This window comes from Phoenix dactylifera, chromosome 6 (assembly GCF_009389715.1).
Source record: "Phoenix dactylifera cultivar Barhee BC4 chromosome 6, palm_55x_up_171113_PBpolish2nd_filt_p, whole genome shotgun sequence".
NCBI lineage: Eukaryota > Viridiplantae > Streptophyta > Magnoliopsida > Arecales > Arecaceae > Phoenix > Phoenix dactylifera.
In genome coordinates this window covers 11,970,775-11,995,926 of record NC_052397.1, presented here as the reverse complement: position 1 = coordinate 11,995,926, position 25,152 = coordinate 11,970,775, and the positions used below count along the sequence as shown (strand labels likewise).

At 39.8% G+C, this 25,152-nt stretch overlaps 1 pseudogene; it reads right to left on the bottom strand.

The window, feature by feature from the left end:
* Nucleotides 1–1,938: 1,938 nt before the first annotated feature.
* LOC103718782 lies at nt 1,939–23,711 on the bottom strand (annotated as a pseudogene).
* Nucleotides 23,712–25,152: the final 1,441 nt, after the last annotated feature.

The following is a 25,152-nucleotide window of genomic DNA, read 5'->3' as shown; positions in this document are numbered from 1 at the left end:
GATGCGGATCAGGTTAAAAATTTGTCAACTTGAATCCAACTTATTTATGAAGCAAGTTAAAATTTCATATCTAAATCCGACCTCTTTGTTAACTCGTCACGACCTACATAACCTATTATTAAATAGGTCTAATCAAGTTAAACAAATTAAATAGGTCAAATCAGGTTAAACGAATTAAATAGGTTAAATAGGTTTTTAATGAATTTAATAAATTTAAACATGTTAAGCGGATTGGGTTAAACAAATTAGAAACATATTAAGCAGGTTTCAAATAGGTTAAACACATTTTATACATGTTAAATGGGTTGGGTAATGATCCGATCCAATTATTAAATAGGTCAAAATAGGTTAATGGATCAAAGGTCAAAACCTGAACCGAACTTATTTAATAACTAGGTCTAGGATGGGTTGATCCGTTTATGACCGAAATCTGTTTATGTCAAATCCAAATCTACTTAAAGCAGGTCGTTCGTGGGTCAGATTGATGGATCATATCATAAATTGCCACCCTTAGCTTCATAGGCTTCGCCTTGCTGCACTGATGATGCTAGGCAAAGTCCATCCATGTACGCAATATTGGTTTACCCCATACTCATATAAGTCACAACATAGAACTCTAGATTCAAGTACATGGATCCCATGGACAATTTAGAACCTATTGTACTGATAAAACATATATAGTGCCCTATGCAACTTTCTCTAAACGTCGGTACAAATGATTCCAACTGGTTTGTTATGTTTTGACCGGCCATGAGTGTTTCATCTTGATCTCCATTATCATATCAATCTTTTACTCATGTCTCAGACTCCAGACAGTGACAGTGGGTAATGACAGCACCAGATGGCTAAACCTTGGTTGTTGATCTCTAGCTTACGTGGAGTTGCTGGCTGCTAAATTACCGAGCTGTGCAGGTGCATGAATGAAGGATTTTGAAGTATTTGAAAGCTGTGCAAGGTATGATCCAACAATCGATGTCGTGAAAGAATATCAATCCAAAGCTACAACCTGAACCCTAGTACAGTGCCTTCTGCTTTTCTTATGGAAAGATGGCTCATAGGACATTTCTTCATGCTTTTCTAGTGTCCACCTCTGTGCCCATGCAGTGGTTAGCCTTATTCATCAGGAGTGCAGCTCAGACCAAGCACAGGATTGTACATAGGGACCACACCTGGACCCAAGTGCAGTATCGGTGTACCCACTTCTGCCAGTCACTGCAAGGACAAACAGAGGACACATTGTCCCTGCAGACTTGGGCGATGGAATCCAAGACAAAACAAGAGAATTACCACAAACAAGGAACTCGACTCATAAATTTTAAAATTTACCTCATCTATCTTAGTTTATCTGATATGGTGTTATCTAATAAATAATTGGAAGAACTTTGTTTCATAACATAAGGTTGCCACAATATCCTTCTTCTCAGTAAGTGATGTATCCAGATAATTGATGCAGTCATCTTAATGGAGGAATAGATCCCGGACCAAAGGTCAGAACAATCACTGTAAAACAACCTTAACAACTCAGCGTATGATTTTTCCTCAAAAACAATTCAATGCATGATGACTTCCAAAATTTTTTTGGTTTTATAAGTTAAGCAACATTTAGGTCTAGTTGAACCATCATTGTAGCCCTTTGAAGGATTATTAACAGCTAAACCCAACTAAATGGAGCAAAAAATGTTGGCTTTGATGATATATCTGCCTCCGAGATCAAAGGTATCTGGTTTCTTTTATAAAGCACCATGGCCTCCATATCGACAGGTTACATCCATGATGACTGGCAAGAATACTTGCACCAAAGAGTGAATCTACCAAAACTCCGACATGACTCTGCATTTAACTCAGCCGGTCTGGTATCGCTGAACATTCTCACAGCTTTGCAGATGCTCGCGCACTAGCATTTGGGATGGTGTCCTCCAAAGATTCAAGCGGCTGCCAAGTATTACGCAACATTATTTGTGATATAAGTGTTTCAACAGATACCAGGAAAATTACCCTTCAGATAAAAGGTGGTGCAGAAAAAGCAACCTTAACTGCTAGCAACCAGCAAGCGAGGAAGGGCCATCCAGATGCCTCTAGCCAATTTACTGGGTAGCAACAAACTGTGAATGACTTCCATGCCCAATGATTATTCACTGTTACCATTTCGCTGGGCTGCAACAAGTTGCAAATGACCTCCATGGCCAACTGACGAGCGGTCTTGTTTTTCAGTAGTAAAAGACCAGCCATGGCTTCATGTGCCGCCCTGTCAGCAAAAAGCTTCAGATTAAACAGCAAGGATGCCTCCAAGATACCCTCCCACTTCTCTAGCATCTTTCAAGTTTCTGAAAATCCTACAAAGAGGCAGGGGAAAAAATTCACTTCCACCAAAACTTATCATAGCTACAGGTCAATGACCGATAAGTAAATATACGATACTCACTTTCCAGGATTTAAAAGCTGCCAAATGACTCACCCTGAAGATGTTTCCTTCACCAGTTGTAAAATAGAGGCTCCAAAACTTTCTCTAAAGTCTTGAACTTTCAATTTATTCACAAAGCACTTTGCAAGTTTAGTCTGATGAGGTGTCCCGCCAAGCCGGATCTAATTGCACATGTGAAACATGAAATTTAACAACGTCAGATAACTTTTGGAACGATCTTTTTTTCTTTGCTGCATTCTCAAATTTGTCAAATCAATCATAGGATTTTAAGAGTCAACCCCATCTAAACACCAGCTCATTACTGAACTATTAAGTGCAGGTCTCAAGATCATTACTCTGATCTATCAATTAAAATGCTCGAATACAATGGTCATTCAGATTAGACTATACAACATTTTCAATAATGAAAAATGAACTGGTCTTTTTGAATTTGAAAGCCAGCAAAGGCTTCCAACAAATAAAGTCTCAACAAGCAACCTGGATATCCCACCATGTAGTCATGTCCTCCATACAAGAGGAATTCAATGCTTCAGCACAATGTTTACCTGGACAAGTGACATGGAGCGCCTAGCCTAGAAGTATCCCACATGGGAAACTTCTACAACTTTGACACGGACACATTTGTATTTTATATGCGTATGCGTAAATACATAAAATATGCATTGATATATACATGTAATGAATAATAACCCAGATCTATGCTCCTTAAGTTCATAAAATTTGATAAAATGCTTGCTCATTGTTATTTTAGAATTGATAACTTCCATACAGAAGTGCCAAAATTAAACATAATGATGATGACATGATATGATAATATGAAGTGTCAAGGACTGTTATCAGTATCCCAATTGTCCAACATGCCAAAAACCTCAAATTTGGAGTGTCTCAGTTCATATTAGTAGTTGCGTAAATGATTCTTATCCACATGACTCTCTACATCTAGTATTTCTCTGTATGTACAAAGAGTAATTCCCACATGTCACTATAATGAATAAGAACAGTATATTAAATACCTGATTGCTGTTTGGACCATCGCCAACTAGTCCTAGCTCAGCCACATATTGTCCAGCACAACCACTAGGGCAGCCAGCCACCCTTATTACTACCGACTCATCCTGCTTGAGACCCATCTGACCTAATTGTCTCAGATCAAAGACAGCCAGCCAAATATTTTCATTTATTATTAACTTGAGACATAACATTACTATAATACAAATAGAGGAACAATGTAAGTTACCTTATCAAAAACAGCTCAAACCCTTTTGAGAATGTTAGGTATTGCTCCCTCAGCTTCTGTTATTGCTAGCGCACAGAGTGGTAAAGCAGGACATGCCCTGGCAGTTAAGAGGATCTACATACCTAGGTTGCTGTATTTATAAGGCAGATCCAAATGGGGAAAGAAAAAGGCTTATTTTGAAGTGTAACATGCACTTGCATATTGCAAGCTGTAAAAGATAAACCATGTCTTACCAGTAGACCTGCTTGAGCAGGAGTTATGGTGATAGGTCATCTCCATAAACAGTGAATGTCACCTAAGACTATGTTCTGGCTAGGCGTAATGCATGCATACAAGCTATACATTTCAATTATTTTCCTTAAAGTTTTCTTCATTTTCCCTTCAATCTAACCATTGTCAACATGCAATCCACAAAACATTGCACCATACCCTCTAAAAAGGAGTATCAAATAATCAAAATGGATTAAGTGAAAGAAAATTTTGAAGCATGGTCACTTCACAAATGACGATAAACAAATTAAGATCATTGAAAAACACAGTTACAATACAGTTTGCTTGTGCTTGCATGTGTAGACATGATTGAAGGTGCACAAATGTGATGCATTCAAACCTGTTCATGCAATCCAAAGATAGCTCTTGAATTCCCACTCTGGAACTCTCAAAATCAAACTTCATTCCATAATACTGCTCAATGACACTGCAGAACTTGTCGATTCCCAATTGACTAATCAAATACTTCATTCTACTATAATTCTGGTCAACTCTACTCCCATTTTCTCTGTAAAACAACAAGTGATTTTACAGCATATATCTTCTTTTGGCAATAACCAAGTGGCTCAACCAGACAAGGGAAAGTAGTCTCCACCCTGTGCATTCTTCCCATGCCACCTCGTACCTATTACTGAATAAATTTTTGAAGCAGTTCAATGTTATAGAATAGACATGCTCCAAGGTTTAAACAGGGTCTCACACAGAATTGTTCTTACATAAATATAGAAGTCTCGAGGATCTTCATCACCATCAGAAATTACTACAACTCAGATGTCATTAGTGAGAACATTCACTGAGTTGTCTGTAGGCAAAGCTACTGCTCTTGAGCTTTCGAGGCAAGAACTAAATACCATAAATTGGCTCTGGAGAATCTGGAAAATTTGTTCCATGGGATTGTCATTGTGTGCTTTGACTACTTCAGGAGGCACTGCTGACATGATCTTCTCCCCATCTACCCACAAATCATATTATGCACCAGATTGAGGTGTCAGAAGTGCAGTAGTGTTCCCTGCAGTTTCCTGAGCAAAAAACGTAATCCTTTTTCATATATGGTGCTGCAGGAGCTAGCACATTTCTATTCAGGTCTCCAAATGTGCCAAGAGTTGAGCCCATGCTTCTAATAATTGTATGCATCAAAGTTTTGAGGTTCTCTTTCAAGATCCCATGTAACTGAAATGTTTGTCTAGTTATCAAACAAAGAGTGCCAATCTCACTCATGTGCAAGATCATCCATAACCATTATTTGAGATTTTCCCACATGGATTCTTTGTTTGAAGCATGAGCTGTTAAGATTTTCCACCATGTTCATCCGTTTTAGTTTGTTAGTAACTTCCATGAAATTTGATCAATTGTGGAGAAGCCACATTTATATTTGGAGCCTCTGTCAGCAGCTCCTCATTTAAAGGATATCTAAGAAAGTTGCTTCGCTCTTTGAACAACTCACCCTTACTTCACTTAACCTTAGATGCTTCTGCTTTTGTAGGTTGGAAAAAAAAAAGAAAAAAAAAGTCAGTTTAATGAACCACCAATTCCATAACGAATTGACTATAGTAAAGAAATAAATAAAATCAAATTATTTCTGACCTTTTGGGCCAGAAATAGACATGCTTAAAAAATGGAAAAGAATTGGATGACATGAATCAGAAATGTCGGAACAAGTCAGGGAGATTGTTTCTTTTTCCTTTATTCAAACTAACAAAACGGGAAAATATTGCCTGATTAAAAAGGCTGAAGAAAACAGCATATGAGGACTGTTTATTGTTATGATCCACCCTATGTAATGTTCGGGTGCATAAGTCATCACTAAGCAGAAGGATGGAATGCTTTCAATTTGCCTTTACTGTCCAACTTTTAAATATTCATATAGTGTTTGGCTCCTCATTTCGACCATTGAGAGGGGGAGACAAGCATGCTAGAAAGCTTACTGGCTACTGGAGAAGGGTAGTCTCGTGGCTTAGGTTGGTGTAGATGCACGGGCATGCCACCAGCATCGGATTAGGTGGAAAGGGGTAATGAAAGGATGATGATGAAAGTAGCGAGGGTCAACGTGTCTTGACCTTCAAGGACTTTTGCTACCATCACACCGTCCGATCTGAATAAGAAAAAATAGGATATAGCCATGGCTATGATCGGAATACTCTACTGCTACTCCTACTGGAAAATTAGAATCCTACTAGCAAGCTAAAAGCAAAAAATTTAAAGATAAAAACAAAACATAACTTAAAGATAAATTGGTTTTATTGATCAGCCAAAGGATTTCCTTTTTATGGTTACAATATGACACTAATAAGTGGCTCCTCTTAATTGGTTAGATAGGTGCAATTACTCATCTTGGATACTTGTCCTTGCTATTATATGCCACATGGCCCATTATTGTCGCATATGATAGGTAGTGCTACCGCTTCTCTCACATCATGTGTTGTGAGAAGATGGGTACCATTACTCACTATGGACATTTGTCCTTGCTACTATGTGCTATGTGGGCCACTATTGCCATGCATAGTAAGTAGTTCTATCACTCCTCTCGTGCATAGGTAGTGGTAACCGCTAGGCAACCACCACCTTTAGACTCTGCTCCACTAAGGCCTTGTCCTAGGCAGATAACTCTTGCTTCTCTGGATCTACACTTCAAATACTCAGTCTGCACCTTTGGTATATTGGCCTGCACTTTCCTTGATGTATCGGCCTGCTCTTCCCTTGATGTATCAGTCTTCAAACCACAGTCATCAGTTTGGATGTGGGGTAAACAATGTCCCCCACATTCTATAGATCGATTGTCAGAAGAGTGATGGGATGTAACTAACACCACATCGATCAATCTCTTAGGAAAGGTGAACTTGAACAACAGGTGTAGACTGTGGATCTGGTAGAGGCAATATTTAAACTTGAGCAGCAGATAGAAGTTGTGGAAGATCTGGTGGAGGAAAGACCCATAGCCGTGTTTGCCCCAGGCATATGGATTTATCATATGTATCAGCCAGAAAAAAACCTTGTAGCATCCATCAACAAGGTTGCACCCCAACCCTTGTAATGAAGATAGCTAGTACTGTAAGGTTGTATCACTGCCCTCCATACGATAAGGGGAGATCGAATCTACCATCAGATGCTTGTGTCGGCGTAGTCCCACCAACCTCACCAATAGCAGCTACCTGTACATAATAGTGGCTGATGGTGTTCGTCCAACATTTACCAAAATATTAACTCCTACTTCAATCTGGTATTCCCACACATGCTAGTAGGATTTCCGCTTTACCTTAGTCTGTAAATCCTGAGGACTCTACAAGATAGTCTTCGGCCTCCTCCTGACAGGTTGAAATCCCAAAGTCAGATTCCTTAAAGAACTTGTCATTTCCTTTCAAAGATTGACAGGCTGATTTACCTTCTCTAGAGGCATGTTCGACTAAGTTTATTACAATATGCACCATAGCATATTGTAGTCGATGACTTTGATCCTCAACAATAGAAACAAGTATTTCAACTTCTTTTGTCATGAACTCTAAGTTGTCCTATTTCACTCTACAAGTGGCCTTCCCATGTAGACACTTGGCATGTGAACACTTCTAATAGGCCATGTCAGCTCTCCTCCAGGTAGGACTTGAGCAGTATGGCGACATCTTATGAAAGATTGGTTGGTGAACTAGTCACTAACGTTAGTAAATCATCCATCCTTTTCTTTATGGTACGATGATAGCTACAGGACAATGTCCCATCAAGCACGCCAAAGGAACTTGTTTGGCTCCCCTTTTCAACCGTCAGGAGGGGGAGACAGGAGTACCAAAAAGCTTGCTATTTGAGAGAGAAGGGTGACAAGTCTCGTGACTTAGGTTGGGATAGATGCGCGGATATGCCACTGGCATCGAATTAGCTGGAAAGGGGACAAATAAAGGAGATGATCGAGATAGTGTGGGTCCAGGTGCCTTGACCTTTAAGAAATTTCGTTACCGTCACACCAACTATTTGGAAGAAGAAAGGATAGGGTGTACTTGGAGCTACGAACGAAATATTCTACTACTTCTCCTACTGGTAAATTAAAGTCTTACTAGAAAACTAAAAGCAAGAAATTTCAAGATAAAGATAAAAGTAACTTAAAGATAAACTGGTTTCACTGATCGGCAAAAGGATCCCTTTTCCATAGTTATAATCCGATACTTATACGTGGATCCTCTTAACTTGTAAGATGATTGTTATTGCTCATCTTGGACACTTGTCCTTGCTATTATATGCTGCATGACCTATTATTGCTATATATGATAGGTAGTGCTACCCCTCTTCTTACATCATAGATAGCGGGAAGATAGATACCACTACTCGCTATGGACATTTGTCCTTGTTATTGCATGCTACATGGGCTATTATTGCCATGCATGTTCGGTAATTCTACTACTCTTCCCATGCATAGGTTGCAACAACCCTGGCCAACCACCATCCTTGCCTCTGCTCCACTAAGGACTCGTCCTATGTCGATAACTCTCGCTCCCTTAGGTCTATGCTTTAAATACTCGATCTACACCTTTGGTGTATCAGCTTGCACCTCCCTTGGTGTATCGGTCTTCAAATCACAATCATCGGTTTGGATGTGTAAATAGATAGTAACCAATTTTTAGGTCATTCATTTGCATGATCATCAGATTTAGCTTTATTTTGGAGGACTGATGACTCTTTTAAGCAATGTCCGCCGAACCGGTACCAGAACTCGTACTGGTCAGCAGGTGAGTTGGTACGGTACTAGTTTTCCATACCGACACACGGTATGCTTCGAAATGCCAGTAAAGCTTTTTAGCGTTGATTTATTGGTAATCAATTTTTTCAACTTTTTTAATAATTTTAAATATAATTTAATATTTTTTGATGTTTTTATGATCTCGGTATAACCTAAATAATGTCTCTTATTGTTTTACAGTAATACAAAGCATAAAATAATTAATAAGATATTGCATGCTACAAGAAGCATCAAAAATATCATAAAATCAACTAGTAAAATAAAAAATATAAAATAATACAATCAATTATATATATTTAAAGTATAATAGATGTACCAACATCTAAAATATCATCGAGTGGCGATATCTTTCATAAATATCCAAATCATTAGCATAGTCAAAAGTCACATCAGCCCACTCCTCTAACCAAACAGCGTTGCAGTCCTATATGTTCATTCCAAAAGGAATATGCTCTGAATTATAAGCACTTTCAGATCTCTTATTAAAACTCTGGCTCTAAGAGATGTTCTAAGCTCTTGTAGCTTTATATATGTATGGGTCATAAGTTGTCTGTGGTTGCAGACAATAGGATCCAGTATACGACTTAGAACTTGATATGTCTATAAATCCTACTTTACGTAGAAGATCATCTGTAGTTGCATCGTGTTATCCTGAATGACCTTGAGGAGCCCATCTCTTGTATGCAATCATAGAATTGTAGGCTCTATCATATCTACACCGTGGTCCCTATCCTATGTAGCATGCGTAAATTGGGACTCACCGATAAATTTAAGACCACAAGCTATCTGATCATAGAATCATCGTCATCGTCATCGTCACAAAAGCAGTATGGATCGGATCTATGTACTTTAACTCCACTTCCTCCTGATATACTTCAGCCTTAACCTCAGATTGTAGGAAATATTTACAAGGTCATTGAGGTGCTTCTATGCAAATGGTTCTTCTATTTGCTATAAATGAGGGTAAAGATGGACCAATTGCGCTCATAGATACTCGAGAAGATCGTCTGGAAGAGAATCCAGATAGCTAACCACTTAAGATTTCTCACAAACAAACCAAAATGAATCTACAATTGAGCTGCAAAAATAATTAAAAAAATTACATATAAGATAGTATTATATTAGTAACCATCTAACGTCAGGTAATAGTTATCATTGATATGTAATATACCTGGATTCATACTTTTTTTACTTACGATAGCTGTCGAACTCCAAAGTTGTTAGTGCCCTCTTTAGATGTTTTGATTTATGAAAAAGAACCATGTTGTAATATGTTAATAATTGAAGAGGCTAGTTAACCTACACATGTCATTTAAGTTAGCTTATCTTTTCTAGACATAGGGCTGCGACTTCTAGATCAGGCTCCATCTTATAAATTATATTATGCAGAGCGGTCAGAAGTTCTTTATCTATATTGATTCCAGGTACAGTGTACCGAAAACTCGGGTTCAGGTAGTAAGCTGCAAATAGAGTTCATAATTATTTTTGTAAAATTGTACAAGTACATGAGCAGTTTAATGTTCAATATTTTTGCTTACCTACTAGATGCAAGTCCTTACCCATCTGGTAGTCCCACCGCCGCTCAATAATGTCGATGTATTTCTAGACATGTCTCGGATCTACCTCATTTAATTATTTGCCCTCTCCATCATATATTACAAAAAACCCATTTAGGGGTACCTCTCACTGTCCACGGCCCGAAGCACTTCATAAAATGGCTTGGTAGCCTTCACTATCTTCTCAGTCCGTTGCTAGAATGTCTGTTTCGTCACCAAGTCCTCGACAATGCTCCCCTCAGCGTCAACCCTCGCAAATCTGCTTTTCTACCACTCGGAACTAACAATATATGATGTAAGGCTACTTTCTTCTCAAGAAGGTTATTAAGTGCAATATAGTTTGTAGCAAACTACATACCACGTCATTAATGATAGGATCCATATATGGTTATAAAAATATCTGATGATGGTTTGGGCTATCTCTACTGTCTGCTGCATCCTATGAATTTTTGCAATGTCTAAGTTGATACAATATGCAGTACATAGGATCCAAAAAATATATGGCCACCACTCCATCAAGATCTCTCTGGCGGTTTTATATTGTGGCCCATTATTAGTGATAACCTGCACAATATTTTCTCCTACCTGATCAATCACCTCCTTCATCAATCTGAGGATGTACATGGCGTCGTGCACCTGATCGGAAGCACCAATCGACTTATGAAAGAAACTCTTCGTATTACAATATGTCAAAAAGTTGATGTTCCACCTAATAGGATCTGTCTAACTATTACACATCACCGTTAGTTTATATATGGGCTACTTACTCTTGTATGAAGCAATCCACTTCTCTAGCTCTTCCTTATTGTTGTCAAAAAGCTCACCATAGATGTCCTTCGGTCTTGAAGAATCTACACCTACACCAGCAATCTGTATGGAGAAAATGACAGACCTATAGTACATATTATCTGCGCATTTGCTGTAATGTGGTTGAAGTAGAATCAAAATCCAATAGCTCGTTACATATCCTTCTTTTTATCCTTTTTTAGCATTGTGTCTACCCTCTGTTGCTTTGAATCTTTGTTGGAAAAGGCATGTAGATCTAAATTATGGATGTTGGCTCCTAGTGTAATCTCTTTAGAGGATTTCTTTCTGCTACCAAAAGCTCCAAATATAGATGCAATACGGTCACGGCCTCTACTAACGCATCCCTAATTGAGGAGGTTCTAAACTCTCGATCTGCCCTGCTAGTCGCCGAATCGAAGCTTGACTCGTAATGTGAGGGTCCAAATCGAGCTTCATGCCTTGCCTCCTTATTATGCTTCCACTGATCATCCATGCTCGTCTGAATAGTAGCCTGGATCTGTGCCTCCTCGTCATCTGGAGCGAACGACTCATCTGACTCCTTAGATTGATAGAAAGGTGGCTCTGTCGTTCAACAGTCCACCTCTACTTTCTTCTTGGCAAGCCTTTTCTTCGTTGCTCTGAAATCAGCGAAGTACTTCTTCATCAACTATCGGATCTCCTATGGGCATTTCCAACATATAGATACATCGAGATAACACCAGCGGTGTGCTGCTTCAACCTATTACCCATCCTTCTTTGAACTCTATATTGCACCAGTTGCACTTTTAGTGGTGCCGATCTGAGAGTATTCGCCTATGATCTCAACTAATGTCATGCTATATTTTTTTTTTTGAAGGTTCCATTCCTGCAGATTTATCAAGTACGTGAGTTTATCAATTATTTAAAAATAGCAAAATTCTGTTATGATTAAAAAAAAATTTTTTCTTCAAAAAATATATCTGACTTATATAATACATAGTACTATTTTTTTATATTTTTTATTTATTTATATATTCTTAATAAATTTTAAATTTTAAAATATGTTTAAAAACCATAAATTCAGAAAAATATATTTTTTGCTTCGAAAAATACTTTTGAAATATGTAATATGGACTATGATTTTAAAATTTTTTGGTATTAATTATATATTTTTAATTATTTTAAATTAAAAATAATTTTTAAATATAAATATTTTAAAAAATTAATTTGAGCTTAGATCCATGTAGAACTTTACCATAAGGATCTGAATCCTTGGGGTAGAGAGAGGTGTACTCTTCAAACTTTCGAAGAGGACTCTTGCACCGTCGCGGGCCCCTCTCGCATCGAGGTGAGATATTCCTCGGCTCCCTTCCCTCCTTGCATCCCTCCTTCCTCCTCGAGAGGGTCTCCCGCCAGCAGACTCGCGATGGAAGGCCATGGCTTCCTCCATTTGGCATATTTGCCGGCTCGCGCCAGCATTTCGATGAAGTCGACGGAAAAGCGCTTTTTCAAAAAAAAAGAGAAAGCTCGATGGCCGCAGGCCATTCTTTATTGCTGACATCGCGATCGATTAATCTAGGTCGCGGACCTCCAGGGTCGCCGCATTGAAGCAATTAACATAGTCTCTGAGGGACTCTTTCTTCTTCTACTTGATGTCGAGCAGCGCATTCGAGCTACGGCGTCGTCTTCGACTGGAGACGAAGTGGGTCACGAAGAGGCGGGTGAGCTGCTCGAAGGAGTGAACGGAATAGGGCCAAAGCCTAGAGAACCAAAACTGGGCCGACTTGCAAAGGGTTGTAGGGAATGCCTACAAAGCACAGCGTCGGTGGCTCCGTGTAACATCATGAGAGCCTTGAAACTCTTAAGGTAGTCTAGGGGATCTGAGGTGCCGTCGTTCAACTCTACCTTCGGCATTCTGATCCGAGATAGAATCGGTTCCTCCATGATCCGCCTGGTGAAGGGGGGGCTCTGAGGAGATGCTGAAGTCCAGGTTCGCCCTCGAAGCCTGTCCCTTGAGGGCCTGAATCTGCCGGCCTATTTCCTCGATTCTCCGATCGTGGTCAGTATTCCACCAGGACGGAGGCTCCATGTGGCGAGGAGGCGATAGGGTTGGAGCGCAATCCTTGCTGAAAAGGAGGCTTGGAGCACGTTGTTTTTCCCTCCGAACAGGACTGCTCCACTGGGAGCGCCGATCCTAGGGGGACCACTCCGAGACCCGATCTCGAAAGTGGTGGCTCACCAAATGCTTGTTGTGCGGTAGCGACTGAGTGGTGGTTGGGCTGGCCAAATTCCGATCAGACCATCTCCAGTTGCACCACTGTCTGTTGTAGGCCTTGGACCGCCGCGGTTAGCACCTGCACCTGTTGAGTGAGCAAGTTGAACTGCTCATTGTCTATAAGCACAGCGGGTTGCTCCAGCGGAGCATGGTCCGAGCTCTGCAACAACCTCCGGAAGGTCGGAGCGTAGCCTTGCGAAGCACACGATGCGTCGCGGGCTCCTGGTGACTTCATGCTGGTTGTCTCTCTCTTCAATGGATGTCGATGCTGTTGGGGGCTAGGGTCCTCCTTCTAGCGACAATCTATCGTCGCCGAATCTGGGGCTGAGGTCAGAGCGAAGCTCGGACGACCCTAAGGTCGGCTGGAGATGAGCTGAGCAAGCTGGCCGAGGTGCCAGAGGTGGATCTCCTCCGGGTGTGGCCCGTAAAAAGTCCGCTTGTCGGAGAGTTTCCAGCGAGAGACCCTTCGATGCCTAAGTCAGAATAACAAGATAACAACGTAGAAGAAAGAGAATTTCAGTAGAGTGTGATTTTTGTGAGTAATATTGCATACACCAGAGGTCCTCAGGGCTGCCCCCTTATATAGGGGTGCCCACTTTGTCGTTACCTAGCCTGACGTAGCGTGCAATGATGACCAGTTAACACCCGATAGTACGGCCGCAGCGTAGAAGCCAGTCCGCATGGGTGGCAGGTAGCGCTAGTGGGGTGCATGCCATGGTGCTGCCACGATGCGAGCTGCCAAGCTGTCGGTTGTTGGGACTGTTAGTCCTTGTCGACACATGCTGATTATTCTCTTTGGCTGATGGTTCCTTGGCTAATTGGCTCCTCGGCCGGGGCCAAGGTAGCTAATTTCGGTTGGTTGGCTGCTCGGTTGGAGCCAAGGTTGATCTCCTTAGTTTATATCCAAGGTCAAAGGGATAGGTCTGGTCCGAGATCGAGGTGTCCAATATTTTTTCCAACACTAGATATATTTATATTTTTTCCTTCTTGTTTTTCCAACTCTATTTATTTCATTTTCATCAAATGAATGGATGAGCTTCGCCCATCCTTCTCTCTCAGAAAAAACGATGAATGCTTCTCAGGTATACTGCGCTTACAATATGACTTCAATAGTGTCACGCTCCGAACCCAGCACCCGGGTCCGGTACGCGACCGGCCGCATGAGCCCTAGAGCAGTGCCCTAAAGATCATGTAAGGCATATGATTAACAAATATTCCAACAAATCCACAAGAAATTGATAATTCAAATAGACAAATCCGACATGTCCAAATAAACAAATTAGATCAATTACAAGATCTTCAAATGTTCATCAACATAAAAGAAGGATAAACAAACTAACTAACTAATGACTCTGGTACTTTCACTCTGCGCCTATCCCATCCAAATCTATGCATCCTGCAACTCTGGTAAAAAAAAAAAGAAGAGGGGGTGAGCTTTACAGCCCAGTAAGAATCCCTACACATCCATACCAACAGAATAATAATATTAATTTGGAAACCACGACAAACCAATGTACATATCATAAAATCATATACCGGCTATCGAAAGCTCGAATAATCAATATGAATATGCAAGTCAAATGTCAATAAAAGTCCAGCCACTCAAGTGTGATACGTCATACGATATCTCAAAATCTTCAATTAATGTTTTCAATGCTTTTTCTTTCCATTTTCTATTAACTTGATCCGGATCAATTATCTTTCCGACTTTGGGCTACATCCCGGTCACGTTTCCGGCCCGTGACGGGGCAATCGATAGTATCACATTTCCGGCCTGTGATGGGGCAACCGATAGTGTCACATTTCCAGCCTGTGATGGGGCAATCGATAGTATCACATTTCCAGCCTGTGACAGGGCAATCGATAATATCACCTTTCTAGCCTGTGATGGGGCAATCAATAATAACGAGATAAGCCCAAAGTCCCTGTTCATTTAATCAATTCACACACACACACACATCAATTCCCTTTTCCATCTTATATCCGGCCTAGACTAACCAAAGTTACGTTTCCAGCCCGTGACAGGGCAATCAATATAACATGGTTAGTCTATCCACCATATCCATTAGTCTAATTATGTAAATATAAATTATGCCCAGGATTGTATCCATCATACTATCAATTACAAACAAATATAACCAAAACATGATTTAATACCATCATATTATAGGAACCATATTTATAAATCCAATTATGCAGGCGTAGGTTATGCGCATACATGCATCCACCATAGAACCAATCATAAGCCAACACGATCAAAATATAATTTAATATAAAACTATTTTTGCTTTGTCTGGATCATAGCATATCAAACATATATGGTGTAAAAATATTTATATCATGCAGGATTGGCGTACAAGAATTCTTACTTTTGTTAACTCAGACAGACTAATCACCCGCCCTCACGGCGATCTATAAATCCGGATATGCAGAACCCTGCTCAGCGTCCTTTCGTCCAACAGATTGTTCCCCTACAGAATCAAGTCATCATTAAAAATTATCCAAAATATCTGACAACCCAAAAATCTTTATGGATCCTCTAAGGGTCCACCAGTATCTATCACCTCAGGACTAACCAACAGTCCATGATCTCCCTAAATTAAACTAGGGAGAAATCATAGCAATAAGAGAGAGCAACTAGAGAGGGAGAAGAACAAAGAAGAGGGAAGTGGATGGTTCTCTCTCTCTCCCCCTCTCTTCCTCCCGATTGGTAGAGAAACTTGATGGCGGCGGCCCATGGTCGACACTGCCCCATGACTGGCGGTGCCGGCGGTGCAGGTGGTGCGCCACGACTGACGACGGCCGGCCGGAATGGAAGAGAAAAGCAAATCGAAACAGGAAAACACGGTTCACATCGATCCGGCGGCTTGCCGGCCGGATTCCCAAGAAAAATAGTGGCCTCAAGACAAAGGAGGAGGAGGAGGACCTTACCTCGCCTCCGGCGAACTCCTCCAACCGGCCCGACGGCGAACAACCCAAGCTTCTCATGGATCTCTCTCTCTCTCTCTTTTTGAAAGAGCTCTCGATTGATGCCCTAGAAAGAGGGGAAAGGGATCTTTTATAGAAGAGAATTGGTTCAATTTTGGTAAGATTTGATCCCCCTTTTTTCTCTCTCTTTTTTTTTCTTTCCAGTGGATTTGGGGGAGTTCAGTGAAGGAGGAGAGGAAGACTCCCGTGGCTAAACAGCCGGGGCCCTTAGGCTGGCCCGGGCGCAGTGGCCTAGGGGTCGGCCCAGCCCAAATAATAAAAAAAAAAGATGGGTTCTTACATTCTCCTCCCCTAAAAAACAAAATTTCGTCCTCGAAATTACCATACTTAAGTTTCAGACTTTGAGAGGTTGCAACCGTCACATAATCCTTGAACTCCTAAACAATCTCCCTCTCAAAATGCAAGCTCACAAGATTTGACATACAAAATCATGACATCACAAAACTTGATCTTTTCCATCTATAACACATAGCAGGTTATTTTGATCTCCTTCAAAAGAAGGCCCACCTCCCAATGTCATAATTCTTTTTCCGAGAATTTAATTATCTTGATTAATTTTGCATAAAGATCATAATTGGCTTAACAAGGATAGGAGAAGGCTTTATCGTCAAATGGTCTTCATAATCTTTAATCCTCTTTCTTTTCTTAACTTTGCCCATAATTTAATGATCAACCTCTATCCTAGAAAAACCTCAAACCCCTTTCAAATAGCTAGATTGACAATACCGATCTAGGAGTACAAGATTCATGTTAAAACATTTCAGGTTTAAGACCAACCAAAAAATCATCAACCGTTAATGCTAAATTTAATATGCCCAAGATTCTCCCAAAAGTTCTCAGCAATAGAAGAGCCCACTGGTAAAATTACATAGCTACCTCTCGATCATCCATAGAATCAACAACATTCTTCTCTACTAGAAACTAACTCAAGTGTTCCATCATAATACCTTTTAGATCAAATATTAATGTCCTTCACCAGTTTCAAAATAACTCAAACCACCATACTTCCGCTGCGCACTCTGATTTAATCCCTTAATTACTCTAAAGCCTCTAAATGATTTATGACCGAAGTCTCTACTCAATATGGCATTTATTAGTGGCTTCATCAACAATGACAAAAGATCCCTGCTCAAATCTTAAACCTAGGCTTTAGTTTTAAAATAACACATCAAATAGTCTTCTACAATTATAAGTAAAATCCAGTAGCCCAATCCAAACATGAGAATTCAAATAATTAGAATTCCCCTGTCAATATGCATACTCTATGGCCTCAAAATAATCAAATACATCAATAGGAAATAGACCTATTTGCAATATCCAACATGCCAACACCAAATATAATCCACATACATATTCAACTTCGAAGAACATTCCTTTCAATATTATGAAATCTTCTTAGCTCACTCCAATACTATGGAAAATCTACGTACAAACCCCACTCTAATAATTAGCAGCAAAATCAAAAGTACGATCACATCAAAACCCATATCAAGTCTGAACTTCTAGGTCATTTAAATAATATCTGAACATGGTATAACCGATATACCAATGTTGACCTTCCTACACTAATCTTAGGTCAAACCTCTCTTATCATGATCAAAGACAATTTATACTTTCTTTCCACACTCATCGAAAACCAAACCCGATGCATACATTTTATCACAATGCCCAGTAATCTTACACCTTAAGCACTGAATTTAATTATCATGTCCCAAGTGATCATAACCTTAAGCTATGATATATTTCTATCACAATCCCTAGTGATCTTAAACATATGCTCGGATTCCAATTTTGTCACTATCCCCAATGACCTTAAACCTCAAACTCTAATGCCACTAAGGCCATAGTCTCTAGTGGTCTTAAAGCTTAGATTACAATATCATTCCTATTACAATCTCAAGTGATTATAAACCAAGGCTCTAATAGTTTTCCTATCATATCCCCACTCACACTCACCTGAACATAAACCCTAGGATACCTTAACCTTAAGCTCTGATACCACTCTGTCACGCCCCGAACCCAGCACCCAGGTCCGGTACGCGACCGGCCGCATGAGCCCTAGAGCAGTGCCCTAAAGATCATGCAAGGCCTATGATTAACAAAAATTCCAATAAATCCACAAGAAATTTATAATTCAAATAGACAAATCCGAAATGTCCAAATAAACAAATTAGATCAATTACAAGATCTTCAAATGTTCATCAACATCAAAGAATGATAAACAAACTAACTAATGACTCTGGTACTTGCACTTTGCGCCCATCCCATCCAAATCTATGCATCCTGCAACTCTGGTAAAGAAAAAAAAGAAGAGGGGGTGAGTTTTACAGCCCAGTAAGAATCCCTACACATCCATACCAACACAATAATAATATTAATTTGGAAACCACGACAAACCAATGTACATATCATAAAATCATATACCGGCTATCGAAAGCTCGAATAATCAGTATGAATATGCAAGTCAAATGTCAATAAAAGTCCAGCCACTCAAGTGTGATACGTCATACGATATCTAAAAATCTTCAATTAATGTTTTCAATGCTTTTTTTTTTATTTTCTATTAACTTGATCCGGATCAATTATCTTTCCGACTTTGGGCTACATCCCGATCGCGTTTCCGGCCCGTGACGGGGCAATCGATAGTATCACATTTTCGGCCTGTGATGGGGCAATCGATAGTGTCACATTTCCAGCCTGTGATGGGGCAATCAATAGTATCACATTTCCAGCTTGTGACGGGGCAATCGATAATATCACATTTCCATCCTGTGATGGGGCAATCAATAATAACGAGATAAGCCCAAGTCCATGTTCATTTAATCAATTCACACACACACATCAATTCCCTTTTCCATCTTATATCCGGCCTAGACTAACCAAAGTTACGTTTCCAGCCCGTGACAGGGCAATCAATATAACATGGTTAGTCTATCCACCATATCCATTAGTCTAATTATGTAAATATAAATTATGCCCAGGATTGTATCCATCATACTATCAATTACAAACAAATATAACCAAAACATGATTTAATACCATCATATTATAGGAACCATATTTATAAATCCAATTATGCAGGCGTAGGTTATGCGCATACATGCATCCACCATAGAACCAATCATAAGCCAACACGATCAAAATATAATTTAATATAAAACTATTTTTGCTTTGTCTGGATCATAGCATATCAAACATATATGGTGTAAAAATATTTATATCATGCAGGATTGACGTACAAGGATTCTTACTTTTGTTAACTCAGATAGACTAATCACCCGCCCTCACGGCGATCTATAAATCCAGATATGCAGAACCCTGCTCAGCGTTCTTTCGTCCGACAGATTGTTCCCCTACAGAATCAAGTCATCATTAAAAATTATCCAAAATATCTGACAACCCAAAAATCTTTATGGATCCTCTAAGGGCCCACCAGTATCTATCACCCCAGGACTAACCAACAGTCCATGATCTCCCTAAATTAAACTAGGGAGAAATCATAGCAATAAGAGAGAGCAACTAGAGAGGGAGAAGAACAAAGAAGAGGGAAGTGGATGGTTCTCTCTCTCTCCCCCTCTCTTCCTTCCTCCCGATTGGCAGAGAAACTTGATGGCGGCGGCCCATGGTCGACACTGCCCCATGACTGGCGGTGCCGGCAGTGCGGGCGGTGCGCCACGACCGGCGACGGCCGGCCGGAATGGAAGAGAAAAGCAAACCGAAACAGGAAAACACGGTTCACATCGATCCGGCGGCTTGCCGGCCGGATTCCCAAGAAAAATAGTGGCCTAAAGACAAGGACGAGGAGGAGGACCTTACCTCGCCTCCGGCGAACTCCTCCGGCCGGCCCCGACGGCGAACAACCCAAGCTTCTCACGGATCTCTCTCTCTCTCTCTTTTTTTTTTTGAAAGAGCTCTCGATTGATGCCCTAGAAAGAGGGGAAAGGGATCTTTTATAGAAGAGAATTGGTTCAATTTTGGTAAGATTTGATCCCCCTTTTTTCTCTGTTTTTTTTTTTCCTTTCTGGTGGATTTGGGGGAGTTCGGTGAAGGAGGAGAGGAAGACTCCCGTGGCTAAACAGCCGGGGCCCTTAGGCTGGCCCAGGCGCAGTGGCCTAGGGGTCGGCCCCAGCCCAATTAAAAAAAAAAAGATGGGTTCTTACAAATAGTGGCCAAACATTGGGAATACTAAATGTCATCCACAGTTCGCACGACAATTCAAGCATGATTTTATGCACCAACAATGATCAAAGGGAAAAGAAAGTGGCAGGGAATCACAACATGCACACTGCCTTGAAGTTTCAACTGAACAATTATAGTGATGGAAGTACAAATTGAAATCTCCACATTGTGGTAAACAAGATTCAGAAATGCTTTGAGGAAAATTTCACAAGTTCTTGATAATCATTTGTGTATTTCCAAAATTATGTAGTAAAGATTACATTTGATAGTAATATTCTATAAATTCAGATGTCATAGTTACATCAATCGTAGATCTCCAATGAATGAATAGATGTTTGGAAGTATGTCTTTGGATCTTTTATGGTGGTCAAGGGAAGTCATAATTGGAGCTCTAATACTATGAAACTTGAGGAACAAGTGCTGAATAGTTGTGAAAGTGCAACAAAAACAACTGACAAGGGCAAAGCACATTCCATATAATTACATTTGTTTTTTGACTTTTTACGTGGTATGTGCATATATAAAACTCGTACTATGCAATATAACAAGCCAATATTTTTAAGGCTCTGATATGTTAAAATCCTGGTTATGGCATCAACAGAAAGGGTTATGGATATCATGCAATTATGAAACTACCAAGACTTGAACAGTTTATCTAGATTGATAAGTAAACTGAGTTTATATCCATGGACCTCCTTCTCAATCAATTAGACTACACGCCTAACCCTTAAACACAACCCAAATAGCATTACTGGATTTATGATTGCTAATTATATCAAAAAGTAAAATACACCTGGAAAAGGTTAATTGCCTTAATCTGAGTCATTTCCCTGCTTTATACCCAATCTAAAGAAGCCTAATCATGAGCAGATCATTAAGTAATCATGAAATGGTATCCACGCAAGGAAGAAAAGTTGCGGTCAAGAATGGCAAGTTATAATACCTTAGAATACATCACTCGTAACAAGGATGTGAAAGGACATTGCAGGAGTTTGATCTGTGAAAAAGCAGAATTGTGGATGAACCACAATTTGGACGAGACTGCAGATCTCACCAGCAAAGCAGATCACCCAATGGAGTACAGGATTGGAAAGTAGGAAATCTAAAAGCAAGGAATGCGGCATTGCTACTCATAAAGGATAGTTTGGACTTTGGACAAATATTGACTGTCAGACTTAGGATAACCTATCCATATCTAATCACAAATTGTTATAACCACTTTTTGTTTCTTTCATGCCTTTCAAAAGGATATTTCTCCAAAGATCCCCTTCCAACCATATTTTCTAGACTTTCTGCAGATATGTTCAACATCAGTCAAGTGATATATGGGTTTGCACCAGGAAATAGAATTATTTTTAACTAATTGAGAACTTAGAATCAAAAAGGTTTACCTGAATTGAAATCTCAAGCACAGCAAGTCAGTAAAAATTAGAATGTGAACTATCTAATGCATCATAATTTTTCTTTTCCTAACAACATCCAATTTCAAATAGGCTACATATTCGAAGGGTAAATTTATCATATTCATAACCAAAAGGACTGAAAAATGATCAGGCATGTGTGGGCAACTCCCCAAAGTTACAATTCTGTTCCAGCAATAATGGAGAAAGATGAACTATCTTAAAGACAGAACCAAGAACAGAAAATAAAAATTAAATTTCTTTTACATTTTAAATGAAACATAACAATCAATCCAACATTTCTTTGACATCACAAGCAAAGTACCCAGCACATAAAGTAAAGAGAGAGTGCTTCATCAGGGGAAAAGGCAACAAGAGAATGAAAAAAAATCCACGTTTCCATCAAGAAGGCAGACAATCTGTCAAAAAAATAAATCCAAGAACCAGGAATCTTAGCGCCAGCACAAAATACTAAGCAGGCATACAAAAGAGAGAAGGAAATAAATCTAACCATGGAAACGGCGCTTATGATGGAAGAAGAGCTCGAAGAGGAGGCCACTGGCAAGGCCCCGGGAGATCGTCCGAAAGGAATCGATCCGGCCGACCTCAGTCCATGGAACCCATGTATCTGGACCCTCGGATCCTTCCCAGCTCCAACATCCGCCGCCACCACCATCGCCGCCGCCGCCGACGACGTTGTTCTCTTTCCGGGGAAAGAGAACAGAGAAACCCAAGAAGCAGTTGAGGTCAAGGATCTGAAGCTTCTCAAGCATTGGACGGGACAATTTTTTCCTATGCAATGCTGAGCCAAGCAAAAATTTGCCAAACAGAACCCTCCACAGCTATTGCATCCATTCATCCCACGAGGCTATTGCTAGTTATAATATATTAACTCCTTCTAAATTTAGCTCATCATTTATTTTCTAAATTAGATATATACTTTATAAATTATTATAATATTGATCTGCTGCCAATCAGCATCCAACTGTACTAGTAACGTGCAAGCATCAAAATGATGCAGATATTTTCTAGAAAAAGACATGAAAATGTATTCAAAAAAATACGAAAAATATCGAGTTTTTTGTTTTAATTGAAAGGAGGGCGGAAAATAAAAAGAAGCATGGAGAGAGAATTGTGATTAGGATTGCATTTCCTTATGAGATTAGGTGAGGGGCGAGAAGCTAGATTAAGGTTTGCAATGGATGCTCTCGCAAGCTTGGATATGATCAAGGGAACAGCTATCTCAGCAACTTTAATGGTGCCTGGAGATGAAATATTATGCCACTATCAAGTTAAAGTTGGGCTTTATACTTCATGAAGTAAGTGAAACCAAGAGGTTCCTGCGATGCCGATCTTAGGTATGATCAAATTATTAGATGATATTAGGAAAGCTGATAATTGTCAATTGAACTATTATTTTGCAGAATAATAACTGTGGTTTTGTCCAATGGATTAACCTTGATATGTGTGATCGTGGGAAGGAGGTGGCTACCATATTGACTAACTAGGAGGGGCTTAAGGAGTAACTTCAACTAGTGGGGGAGATGAAAGAAATTGCTCGAGAAAGGTGAGAATGCTGGAAGAGAAGACTGTTAAAATGAAAATGTCGAAGGCAAAGATGGAGGATGAGCTTAGAAAACTGACAATTGAGTACGCAAGGTTCCAAGAGGAGAATAGGTACTTAAGGCTCAAGATTTTATGTAGAAAGGAAAAGAAAAGATGTATGTTAGGACCACCGTCCTCTTGTGGATGACAATGCTAGTGATCTAGTGGCTATTGCCGAGGGTGAATTGAAAACAAACTCAACAGATCTTGCCCTAGGTTTTGATGTTTGATGTGAGGCACTAGTTGAGTTATGTATTGTGTGCGCGCGCGTGTGAGAGAGAAAGAGAAATTAAACTTATCAGCTTCTACCACTACCATAAGGTAGCCGAGAATCTCCTAATCAGACAGTCTTGAGAAGTGAACGAGCACACATCTACCATGAATTAGCTCAATGATTTTAGTTGTTCTCAGATTTTGCTCGTTTATGTATGCATTGAATGTCAAATGACCTTTATCATATACTGATGTTAGGCTGTACTGATGTTAGGGTACGGATGCTAATTGTGATGAACGAATATTATTATGTAGTTTTTAGGAAGCTGTGTTCAATTGGTTATTATCTCTTCTTTACAAGTTCGCACCCAAAACCAATTGACATACCTAGTCTGTACTAACTCTAGTCTGATGGCAGCATGCTTTCATCATCCTCCAATGGTTTGAATTGTGCTAATTCCAGGCATCTTTGAATCATAAATTATTCATTCATTAAGGTCAGCATTACACATATAGAGTTAGTACCCGGTAATTACAAGTGTTAAATGACATTATCGATGAAGAATGTTTGTATCTTTAATAACGTAGTGTATATTATTGTAATTAAAAAGAAGAACTAACAATTATAAGAAAGTATGAAACAATGATGTCGTGAAAGGTTGCCTTATTTTGCAGCTGGTTACCCTAGCGTGTGCTTGCACTAACATCACTTGCAACTGGACTTTGCCCTCCTTGCACTTATTGGTCTTTGAGAACTGGCTCCTACACCTTGATCCTTTGGTGGTCTTCCTCTTCTCCTAACTTGCAAGTATGAAAAAAAGTTTACAAAGTCATTGGGACTTATATAGGTCCATAAGGCATATTACACTAGGGATTTATACATACTGGGAGCTTCTTAGGTCTAGATCCTTGAGATTGGTCTTTGATCTTGCATATTCTATTATTAAGGCCATATTGGCCATAGGCCTTGCATTGCATCTGTAGTCTAGTTAGTCCTAGACAGCTTCCTTTTGTTCTCGAGTTCTTCATCCTTATCCTTCCTTATGTTCTTCTTAGGCCTTCCAGACATTTTCTTGATGGGAGGGGGCAATATTGGTTCATTATTCTCCTAGAACCAAGGTAGAGCTACTAGGCATACTGATAAGTCATCAAGTAGGCCTTCTTCTTATAGCAATCATCAATATACATATCTGGATCTTGCTTCATCCAATTGATGCATGAGATTGCATGGATGCGAGATATGCCAGTTAAAGTCCAACTGTCTACATGAACAAGACTAGCTTCTGACTAAGGTCTATAATATACGTATCATCTAAAACTCTAACTTCAATCCTAAACTCTCCATTAGGCCTTGGAGTGCTGACCCTGGACCCCACATTAGCAATTTCCAATTTCTTTCTTATTCTTGGACATATGTTGTCATCTGAGTTTATCATCATTTGTTTCCGCTCATACATCCTCTCCATCAATGTAGCTCTTATGTCTTCTAGCATATCTAAGATATGTTTATGCTTTGCTTGAA